We start from the raw sequence: 12,315 nt of genomic DNA on the forward strand, positions 1-12,315 counted from the left end.
GAAGCCAATCTAGGAATTCACATGGCAAATGTTGCCCAACTTAGGATATGTCAGCTGTAGCTTTTGGCTTTAGTCAGTGATACGAAGGATTGGCCCATAAAGCATTTTGCCTTTCATCTTTAGTAGTCAACCAATTACAGATGTTAAATACATTATAGAATATGCCATATGGTAGAGGGTTTGCTCACTGTTACCTCGGTGCTCTGAGTATGTTATAGAGATGGGCTGGGCCACACTATGATTTTATATAAGGTGTAGTAAGTACATTTCTACCTATGATACTTTGAGTTTATGCTGTGGTTACGGAGGAGTAACCTCACTGTATGCCAAGAAGAATCTCGTCATACTATTCATTTTTGTTAGAAGTCCTTCAACCATTTTCAGCAATTCAAATTTCTCCTTTGTTTATCTCCTTCCCACCTTGCTATGTGTAATAATCCCTAAAAATATCTTCTTAAGTATACAGAATAGTTCCACACTCAGTACATATTATAATGATTTTATAAATTATAGTGCCTGGATTTGACTGGATTAGCTGAATCTGGATTTATGAATGAGGCCAAAATACAAGTAAAACGGGTAGGATGATGTTAACTGTTACTAAAATGAACTTCCAGGCTCTTAATATTTAAGTCCTCAAATATTGCTGCTCATCTCTAGTTGAAGTGTGTCTTAGGGTTTCCATTGCTGTGAAGAGACACCATGACCAAGGCAACTCTCAGAAGGGACAGCATTTAATTGGGGCTAACTTACAGGTTCAGAGGGTCAGTCCATTATCAACAAGGCAGGAAGCATGGCAGCATCCAGGTGGCATGGGGCTGGAGATGGAGCTGAGAGTTCTACATCTTGATCTGAAGGCCATTAGAAGACTGATTCTTCCACAATGGGTGGAGCTTTAAAGCCCACCCTCACAGTACTGTACTTTGTCCAAAAAAGGCCACACCTCAAAATAGTGCCACTTCCCATGGGCCAAAAGTATTCACACCACCACAAAATGAGAATACTAGGGAAAGGTTGGATTATTTAAACTGTCTTAGCATCGTGTGTGTCTTCTAGGAATAAAGGTGCCATGAGGTCCAGGTTCTCTGTAATTCATACCATCAGGAAATCACTCAAGGTAGTGAGTGACTCGTGCTCAAAGTTTCTTATTTCTCGGACTGTTAGCCAGACATCAGCTTGATTAGAATTAAATGATGTCACGAGTATGAACACTGAGTTCACACTCAGAGTGGATATCTAGCTCGTATCTGATGTAGCATACTAGCTTGGAGGCATGGATGTTTGTCAGACTTTAGCTTCATTTAAAATTGAGCTCCATGCTGCAGGAGCACATGCATTTCCTCCGTGATGCTCCATCACAGAAGCGTCCTGTGGAAGACAAGAACTGTAGCTTTCCCATCTGTACTGTTCATGCTCACATCTCCATCTTTCCAACTTCCTTCAGTTGTCATTTCTTTTGGAGACCTGGTAAATTGGAATTGCTTTTCCTTCTGTGCCTTCTCATTTTCCTTAGATTAGTAGTAGCAGACGTACTACTTCAGTTCAGATGTACTGGGTAATCTCTCTGTTACATTCTTCCTTTAAAAGTTTCCTGGGCTATCTACCTGCCTTTACCTAGACTCTTCCACAGCTTATCCGGGAGCACGGTCTTCAGTTCAGGATAGGGGAACTGTGCCCCACTGCAGAGTGTGACCTGGACATCTGACAGCTGCTTTGACAGACTTTCAATCCATCTCATAGCTTGTCCTCATCTCCACTTCCAAAAGCACCTGTTGCCACCAAGCCCAGCCACTATGGATCCTGTTGCCTAAATCTAAATAGTTCTCACTTTAGAATGGCTTACAATTCACTTTTTCTCCGGCTGGCTGAACCATGAAATAATTGATTCATCTACCCTCTAGCTTCTAAAAGTCTGTTGCTGTAATAATCTCCCCCCCCCCTTTTTTTTTTGTCCTTGGAAACAAAAAGCACCCACCATCATCATTCTAAGACTTCTGTTGAGATTTCAGTGGGATTTTAGCCAAAGTGAAGCTAACTCTGTGTGTCCAAGCCCCCTCTGGTCCAGAGGTCATTACTCCATTTTTGAATACAAGTCAAAATGAAGAAAGTACAAGAGAAAGAAAATACAGTCATTGGCTGTTGGGAAAGACAGGCTGGCAAGCAGCGAAGACACGAACAAACATATGAAACTATAGAAAGGCCGTGTGTGACCTTTAAGTGGGTCTTGGGAATCTGAGAGCCATTATCCTTGGACTTGGTTGAATTTTTTTGGAGCATGTTCCGCTATGTGTAAACTCACAAGTTCTCAGCTCTGCTCAACAGCTGTAATAAAACGCAAGACACTGGCAGTGAACTCCACAAGGGCCATCTGGGCCCTGTCACTCACTGGTAACATTTTTCTTTTGAGTTGTATTTTGAAAGAAAGGAACAACTTTCACTGTGACACACCTAGTTTCGAATATCAGCCCTGCCTCAGGCTAACGGCTCAGGAGCTCTCTGGCAATGTGGTTTCCTAACCTGTAGAATAGGGTAGAATCACCTTTCAGGCGTAGTTTTGGTGAGTGGAGTCAGAGATCAACAGGGTCTAAGCACTCTTTGGAAACCCCTTTTGTAAAAGTCGGTATTTCCTTTTTTCCTTGTGGCTAAATGTGGGTGTGAGCCAAGAACTAGGCTAACTTTTTTTTTATTCGATATTTTAATTATTTTCATTTCAGATGCCATCCTCCTTCCCCATTCCCCCCACCCATTAATCCCCTATCCCATACCTCCTCCTCCTTTTTTTGCCTTTATACTGTTTAAATTACATGCAAGTATTAAGGTCAGTTCTAGGTTAAGGAACTAGCAATACAATAGATGTAAATAGTCCAGGAACAAGGAAGACAATAAACCCAGATAATCAGAGAACATGCATGGCAATAAACAGAGTTTCACTCCTGTGATCACTATTTCTAAGGGCTTATCAGGATGATCAAAATATCTGAGCATACTTCCCTGTCCTAGTCCAAAGTCATTTTCATGCCTGAAGCCTACTTCTTTGTTCTAGCTTAAGATTTAGATTTCTGCCTATAATTACTTCTTTGTTCTAGCCTAAAATTTAGCTTCCTGCCTGAAATTTCTGCTTTGTTCTAGCCTAGGATTTAGATTTCTGCCTGAAATTACTTCTTTGTTTCAGCCCAATGTCAGATTTCTGCCTACAGTCCATTTCCTTGTACTTGGCCTATGTCAGATTCCTTCCAAGCAGCCCATTTCCTTGTCCTTGGCCAATGACAGATTCCTGCTAGGCAGCCCCAAAAGCTCTCCACATCGCCCCCTTTTTATTACATAAACCAGACTGAGCCTGTCTTAGGTCATTCTGACAAGAAAGCCTTCCTTTGGAATATGTATTATCATAAGCAATGCACTTCTGTCTTAGGTTGGTAAGGCTCTGTGCAGAATCTTACCCATCCTTGGCTTGCCAGCCTGTTAAATTAATAACTCTGTCTTTGGGGGGTGGGGGGTCTATTATCAGTTCCAAGTCATGTACTTTGGCTGCCAGCCTGTTGATATAATTAGAGACAAGCTTTAACACGATGGGTAGGAATAAAAGTATTCCCAGGACAAAAAGGGCTAGCCTGATCAAGCTATATATGCCATTCCTTAATCCAATATTGGAAATAACAGTCTACACTTGGAAGGCTGGATCTGGACATTTTCAGAGACATATCTGGAAGTTAGCTGTAGTTCACTATGATGTTATGATAGCAAGAGGTAAAGTAGGGATTTGGATTTCAAGCAAGGGTTAGTGCATGTTTTAAGGCTCTTTTAATTGTCAAGCTAAAATTGGTTTTGTCTCTTCTACAGTATTTATTGTAAGTTGCATTGACTATATAATTTCCAATTGTGTTAGTGTGTTGAAACCTAGCATATCTGTTGCGGGGGATCTATCAACCAGGTTTTGTCTTACTGCCGTGAGTATTAGAAAACCTTGATTCTCTGAAAAAAGTTTGAAAGTGCTGGAAGAAGTGAGTTAGGCTTTAAGCAGAAGCAAGAGAGTAGCAGGCTTGATTATTGCTGGTATAACAGCTTTAATTTCATTAATTGCTAGCACCACTGCTTCTACAATAGCATTGACACAAGGAGTTAAGACAACTATTTTTGTTAACCATCTAGCAAAAAAAATGTTACTAATGTACTGAGTATACAAAAGGATTTATATAGGTATCTGGAACAACAGATGATACTCTATATCCTATTCAAATTATCTGAAGGAGGTTCAGGATTCAGGAGTTAGGAGCCATCCCAAGTGTCATGACAAATATCATTGGAGTAGTATTACTTCTAAAATTTACATTGTCATTATAATTAGAAAAAGTTTACAGACACCTGTAGAATGTTTGGCATAATCCTAACACCTCTCTGTGTCTGTTAACTTTGCATAGTGAGGTTATGAATTTTAAAAATGCTGCTCTGTTGAGCTTTGATGCTGCAGATAATACCAATAAAATTATCCATGGCCTGAGGTCAGTATTTCTATTTTAGGCTAACTTTCTTTACAGTTGCGGTTAGGAGCCTGCTGGGGACAGCATACAATAACAAGGACTGCCTGTAGTAGGCCAGGATGGAGACATCTCAGTAGCCCGGGGCAGCTCTTTGCAAAGAGGATGGTGTCTGGGACCCTGAGAAGCAGGAGTCACATCCCTCCAGGAGACCCACCATCTGAAATAAGGAACTATCTGTAGTAGGCCAGGATGGAGACATCTTAGTAGCCCCATGGAAGCTCTTTGCAAAAACCAGTTGTTCCCATTTCTCCTAACCTTAGCCCAGGACAACGGCTGTATAGATCTCATTTGGGCGTGACTGTTTTTCAGTTGGCCTTGGTGTGAATAATTATTCTATTGTATCTGACTTTCTTACTTCTTTTTCTTTCTGCTCTGGTGAATTCTGTGATACTAGATTTTCCTTGATGTAATTATTTTTGAACAATTAAAAATTGAGGCACGGGGCACAACACAACCAAGTCCTAATGGCCCAGGTGCATGCTGTGTGTTCTCATCTTGGAGACAATGCAATAACCACACAATGGTAGTTCCAGATTAATGCTTGACTTGTAAAGAAAGTTTGAAGAGATTACTAGAAAATAAAATAGAGTCAACACTGGGACTCCAAGAAAGGAAAAATCTACTTAAGTTATGAGATAAGCTTTGCATAACATTTAAGAGTGGTTCCTAGATAAGGAAGTATAGAATACATAAAATCTTATACTAGTAAAACTAAGTCAGAACACTGGAACTCTTAGGAGAGTCATTGTGTGCAATGCACAGAAGTAGAAAGCTAGTGGAACTATTGGGTTGAGGGTTTAATTTGATTCTTTCTGGCCACTGCCTGGCAGCTTAGCCCATGTCATTTTCATTAGCGTTTCACAGGAAAACACAAGTAGCTGACCTCGGAGCTCTGAGCTCTGAAGTATAGTAAGTTAAAAGTTAAAGTTTAAATAATGATAAGTTTGCAATTATTATTATTTTGGCTACAGGCCTGGGAATAGGGAAGCTTGAAACTTTGGGGAACAACTGTAATTCTTGATTCTTTGTGGGACGTGGTTATTTTTTTGAATTTGATTTGGCAATGATTATACGATGTCTTTTTTTTTTTTCTACCTGATTTTGGAGTAGCAATAAAAAGACTGGGGCAAGAGAAAGGTGAAGAGGTATGTGAGGTGAATGTGGTGAGAGAGAGAGAGAAAGAGAAAGAGAGAGTGAGAGAGCAAATGCGAGGGTGAGTGAAAGAGCATGTGAGATGAATGCAGAGAGCATGAGGAGAGAATGTGGAGAGTAAGTGAAGAAAGAATGCGGAGAGTGAAGAGAGAATGTAAGGTGTGTATGGAGGGTACATGTGTGAGTGAAAGGAGAGTGCATGTGGTGTGTGTGTGTGTGATGTATGTGAGATGTATGTGAAGAGTATGTGTGAGAGTGAGAGGGGAACGCACAGAGGTGTGTAGGAGTGTGGGAGTTCAAGAAAAGAAAAGCGCACAGGAGAAAAGCAGAGTGCGCAGGAGAATGCAGAGTGTGTGCAGCCTCCAGCTGAGAGCGAATGAGAGAGAGAAAGAAAGCAGAGAGTGAGAGAGAAGAGAGAGAGAAACTTTAAGCCTTGAAAAATTGTCTGTCAGCTTGTACCCAAAAAGTAGTCCGAGTATATTTATTCTGCGCCTTCCAGATATCCCTGCTTCCAGTTGAGAACTCCGATCCTGTGTCGAGGCTGGACCCCGGCAGGAGCCCACATCTGTTGACTTGGGAAGGAAATGGACTCATTGGGGAAGCCAGCAAACTCATGAGTCCTGAAGACTGCCTCTGTCAGTGTGGCTCCAGCTCCGTTTATCTTTAGACAGGGATGAAGTTCAGGCCCAGGTGAGGTCGTGCCTGCCCCAGTGACTGCTGAATGCTGTGTCTCTCCAGTAGTCAGAATGGAATGTTGGATCTTGTGCAGTCACGGGTCCTCATACCTGGTAAATCTGGAGAACATCTTTTGTTACCTTTGCTTTGGAGTCAAGGTTTTAGAATGGGGTAGGGGTGTGGGGTAAATAGACCTCTGGACTGTTAGTTTTGGACAGCCTTTAAATGATTGCCAAGGGCTGTGCCTCATTGAGACGGGTGTTTCTAGGAGAGGCCCTCAGAGGAAGCCTTACACAAGACAGGTCTCCCCCTTTTCCTTTGTGTTTCCTGCCTGTCCCAGTGTCTCCTCGGCCTCAGCTTGTTCCAGTTTTCCCTTGTAAAATCATATCTGTGGTTTGTGTTTTGAGACATCACTGCCTCAGTTTCCTAAGTGCTACCATGCCGACAGTTCCTCTTGTAAATTCTAATACCGCTTTGGTGAGTGTTTCGTCGCCCTCTGACCCTGACTGAAGCCGCTTCAACTTCTGCTCACCCCTTTGTCCCCCACAGTAAATACGTTCATTAATGCTTTCTATCTTAGCTGAATGAAAAGAACAGCTCTAGAAATCAAAACCAGAGGGAGGGAGGAGGTAGAGATAGTATCAAAGCCAGAGCTGTCAGCTGCTAGGTTAGTGTCTTAGGTTTTACTGCTGTGAACAGACGCCATGACCAAGGCAACTCTTATAACGTCAACATTTCATTGGGCTGGCTTACAGGTTCAGAGGTTCAGTCCATTATCAAAGCAAGAGAATGGCAGCATCCAGGCAGGTATGGTGCAGGAGAAGCTGAGAGTTCTTTTTTTTTTTTTTTTTTTTTTTTTGGTTTTTTGAGACAGGGTTTCTCTGTGTAGCCCTGGCTGTCCTGGAACTCACTCTGTAGACCAGGCTGGCCTCGAACTCAGAAATCTGCCTGCCTCTGCCTCCCAAGTGCTGGGATTAAAGGCATGTGCTACCACCGCCCGGCAAGAGTTCAGCATCTTTATCTGAAGGCTGCTAGCAGAGTACTGGCTTCTAGGCATCTAGGATGAGGGTCTTAAGCCCTTGCCCACAGTGAAACACCTTCTCTAACAGGGCCACACCTTCTAATAGTGCCACTCCCTGGGCCAAGCATATATAAACCATCACAGTTAGAGTCCAGACTCGGTGAGAATTGAGCACAGCCAAAGTGTTGAGAGACTTTAAGCAGAGCATTCATACACATACGTGCTGCTCTGAACGTTCACATGTGAACGCAGCTTCTAGGATATCCACATGAAAGCAGAATGATGGACCTAGAGCCAGAGCCCATGCAAAGGGGGCTCAGAGGCCTGACTCTTTTGTAGAGAAATCGGAAAGCTGACTCTCTAGCCCATAGCAAAAGAAGATTGTGGTGTGCATAGTTTCTAGAAGGAATAAAAGCCCCCTGGGAAGAGTGGATTGCAAATGTACACACCTTAAAAGAGCAAGACCTTAGAGCCAAGAAGATAACATCAGGTTTCCTGAGAGGACACCCCGGGATGCTGGACAGACTCTGTGGGGACCCTCTTATCATCCTGGAAGTTGGAACAAAAGAGTTCTTACATATATAAGCTCAGAAAAAAAGTTACAAGCCATGGGAAGAAATAGTGTGTGAATTCGTATAATGTGTGTCTTAATGTTAGTCCAGACACCCCCATTTTGTGCATGCTTCTGAACCTTTAGAAACTCAAGTGTGCATTGCAGTGCTACAGGGACAGCACTCAGAGGGACATGTGACTAGATCTGACTCATTGGCCCTCCCTACCTCCACCATTTAAACTCTAGAATTATAGATGTAGACCACCGTACCTGGCTTCAGAAACACAGCTCTTGCTGGGCATAGTGGCACATGTCTTTAATCCCAGTACTCAGAGGCAGCACTCAGAGACAGAGACAGGAAGATCTCTGAGTTTTAGGCCAGTCTAGTCTACACAGTGAGTTCCAGGGTGATAGATTCTGTCTCAAGAAACCAAAACCAAGCAGAAAACATGTTTTTAACCCAGAAGTTATAAACTCTGGATACAGAGTTATAGAACAAATACTTCAGATGAAACTATGGGGTTAGTTGGTTTCAGTATAACCAGGTATTCAAAGCCTTACCAGTCACTACCAGAAGACAGGGAATGGGCAGGATGGGTTCTTCCATACAAACTTCAGGGGACATTTTAATGTAAGGTTTCTAATTTTCAGAGTCTGAAAAGTAGCAAACTGTTGAGACCTTGTCACGGTGACACTGGGAAACTAATACAGGTGGCAAAAGGGTCCCCACCTTTGCAGGTCCCTTTCTCTGGCAAACTCCTCCGGGAGCCCCGCTCAGGTTTCACATTTGTAGAGTTCAAGTCTGACTTCTATACAGAAACTAGCAGGTCCGGTCCGGCCTCTCTGCATTCTTCTGCCTGGGTTTTCCTCCCTGGCCCCTAGCCACAGCAGACATTATGTTGTGTATCTTGTCTTTGTCATAGACAGCTGCCTAAGTGATCCTCTAAAATGTTAGTTCCACGTGGGTATGGATTATTGTCCAGTGCTGTACACTAGGTGACTGACAGCGGGCTTTGCCTTCATACTTCTCTCCTAAGTGAATGAGCTGCTTTTGAGACAAGTTCCTTTAGAACTTTTCCACAATTTATCCTCCCCGTCGCATGGGGCAGCGCTCTTCTCACTGTAGACACACTCAGTGAGCGTGAGCACTAGCCTTCTTCAAACTCCTTGTGGTTAAAGAAGGTTTCATCCAAGCACGCAGTGTTTGGGTCTGGATCTGGTGGCTTTGGTGTTAATTGTGAGGACAAAGGCTCAGATTTCCCGGAGTGATTATTCTAAGCTCACCATTTGTCACATGCAGCCATGGTTTCTCTTGCTCCGAATCCCTTCCCCCCAGCCCCTTTCTGATTAAGGAGACAAAGTCGAGTGATCTAAATTTAGTTCGTGTAGCTCAGAGGTGCCAATCACTGCAAATAATGAATTAGGGGAGTCTCCCCTTCCCTGGAGCACTGAGCTGAAACCAACAAATTCATTTTATTTAGAACTCCAGGCTGAACTCCAGAGTGTTGTCTGTGACAGACAAGTGCTTTATTCACTAATTAAGTCGCCCGGGCTCAGACAAATCTTCTCCCTGGTGGCAATGCTGCTTATCTTGGTCAACACAAAGGCTGTGTCTTTCAGCCTCTGTTTGCTAATAGAATTGGTATAGAATTTTGTTTAAAAAGTATAAGCTGGGGGGGCAGTGGGGGAAAGAGGAAGCATATGTATACATACATACATACATACATACATACATACATACGTAAATCTCATATTTATTTAGTCTTTTAAGGGCTTTCAAAATTTTCTGTAACCCAGCATCCAGAACTCACAACTTCTGGACTAAGAACACATGGGTTTTTTTTGTTTTTGTTTTTTTGTTTTTTTTTTTGTTTGTTTGTTTTTTTGTTTTGTTTTTTTTTTTTTTTTTTTAGTTTGTTTGTTCCTGAGACAGGAACTCTCTGTGTAGCCCTGGCTTTCCTGGAACTTCCTGTGTAGACCACACTGGCCTCAGACTCAGAGATCTGCCTGCCTCTGCCTTAGTGCTGGGATTAATGGCATGGGCCATTACGCCCAGCAGGAAGTATATTTTTGAAACCATGTATGGTGGGATATGCCTATAATCCAGTGCTTATGATGGAGGCAAGGAGACCAGTGAGCTCAGGATTATCTCCGCTGCATAGTAAATCCAAGGCCCACCTGGGCTGCAGGTGTCCCAGTCTCAAGAAAATAAAGCAGCAAAATACACCTATGCTTTTTTATCAGCTTTAAATAGAATCCATACAAAGTACGTTTTACCTGCTTTTATTTCATAAAAAAAAAACAAAACAAAACTATTCACTGGGAAGCTGTTGGATTTGAAGTAAGCGCAGCCTCAAATAATATCATTTTTGTTATCAGAGTCAAAAATTAGCAAAAGGGCTTAACCTGGTGGCTCAGGCCTGTAATTCCAGTGGCAGGGGATGCTGAGGCAGGAGGATGATAGGTTAAAGGGATGTCTAGACACAGATTAGAAAAATATCTCAAAATTGCAACATTTTCCTTTGCTTGTTTTCTATTTTGAGTGTGTGTGTATGTGTGTGTTCACACTCATGAGTGGTGTGTGTGTGTGTGTGTGTCAGACAGAGAACAGTTTGCTGAGTCAGTGCTGTCCTTCCATCATGGACTCCTGGAATTGGAGGTGGCCAGGCGTGTACAGCAAACACATTCCCTGTTGAGCTAGCTTCTTACCAGCCCAATCCAGTGGCAGGGGATGCTGAGGCAGGAGGATGATAGGTTAAAGGGATGTCTAGACACAGATTAGAAAAATATCTCAAAATTGCAACATTTTCCTTTGCTTGTTTTCTATTTTGAGTGTGTGTGTATGTGTGTGTTCACACTCATGAGTGGTGTGTGTGTGTGTGTGTGTGTGTGTGTGTGTCAGACAGAGAACAGTTTGCTGAGTCAGTGCTGTCCTTCCATCATGGACTCCTGGAATTGGAGGTGGCCAGGCGTGTACAGCAAACACATTCCCTGTTGAGCTAGCTTCTTACCAGCCCAAGTTTTGTTTTCTTTTTACAACCCATGAATCCACTGGATGTACATCAAGAAGAGATGTACATACATACAGTATGTCAAAAGACTCTGACACAGAGTCTTTTGAGTGAGTTTTTCAAAGTCGATAAAAAAATGTAAGTAAAAGGAAAGAAATGCCCATTAATATTTTTAAAGACTGTGAATTGGATTAATGTCTGGAATAAAGCATTATGGTCAGTGCTTTCTTGGTTTCTGGTCACATGTAAATTTAACCTGTCTCAGCTGCAGATTTTGTGAGAATTGGCCACGTTTTTTGCCTCGTCACTAATCATTAACATGTCCCTGGGAGGGACCAAGAAACTCTTGTTATCTCTGCTTAGCAGGAGTGCCCAGCACCTAGGATGGCAGGCAGAGTGACTCCTTCAGGGCCTCCCAGAGGCCACAGACCAGACATCTTAGAGCTGTGGCCTCAGCTCTACATCATGTAGTGTTTCTATATGTGGTGTGGAACCTCTGTAGTTCATTTTCTAAATGAACTTTAGAATAGTTCCAGCCTTAGATGGGCAGCCCTGTCTATAAAGGTCGTCTTGTAATGAGTATTCTGGTGTTAACGGAGTTGATTCCATGTGATAGGCGAGGGACTGACTCTAGCATTTGATAAGACTTCTGGGTCCTCCCAGCTCTGTTGCCATTTTGTCCAGATGTTTGTTCCTGAACAGGTCTTTCCCCGAATCTCCACCTATCTCAAGAGAAAGGCAGCAGCCCCCTCAGGAAGCCAGTCTCTGCCTTCTTTCTTTGCTTGTATCTCCTGACTTTCCCTCAGTTTCTCTTTAGGTCAATCTCAATACCATTCTGATTTTGAGAGTCAAGAACTGGCAAACAACTTGGCCTGGTGGCTCTCAGTATTGCAATCCCAGCTACTGGGGGAGGCTGAGGCAGGAGGATGGCAAGTTCAAGGCCTGCCTCAAAATAAAATGTAAAAAGAGTCGTGCTGGGGCTGAGGCAGTGACAGAACACTTGCCTAGTGTGTCTAAGGGTCTGGGCTCAGTCCTCAGTAGACTTCTCAGGGAATAGCATACTTAAGTTTGAAAATCCTGTCATTACGTACATTAGAGTTCACATTGGTCTTATAAACACAATAAACCAGTAAAGCCAAGTGCTCAGATTTTAGCCACAGAAAGCTAATGTTCAGGTTGATCTGGACTCCATCTTTTCTCAGCTAAACTACCTCCCTCCCTCCCATCCTTTCCCCAAGTCCCCATGAGGACTTCTATCAGTCTTACCCCATGGTTCTCTCTTCCTAGAGCACTCTGAATCTTTCAAAATACCATTCTTCTGGTCTGCTAAGTCTCTCCACAGCCTTTTTAAAAAATATTTTTTCA

The sequence above is a fragment of the Arvicanthis niloticus genome, chromosome 14, assembly GCF_011762505.2.
Source record: "Arvicanthis niloticus isolate mArvNil1 chromosome 14, mArvNil1.pat.X, whole genome shotgun sequence".
NCBI classification, from domain to species: Eukaryota; Metazoa; Chordata; class Mammalia; order Rodentia; family Muridae; genus Arvicanthis; species Arvicanthis niloticus.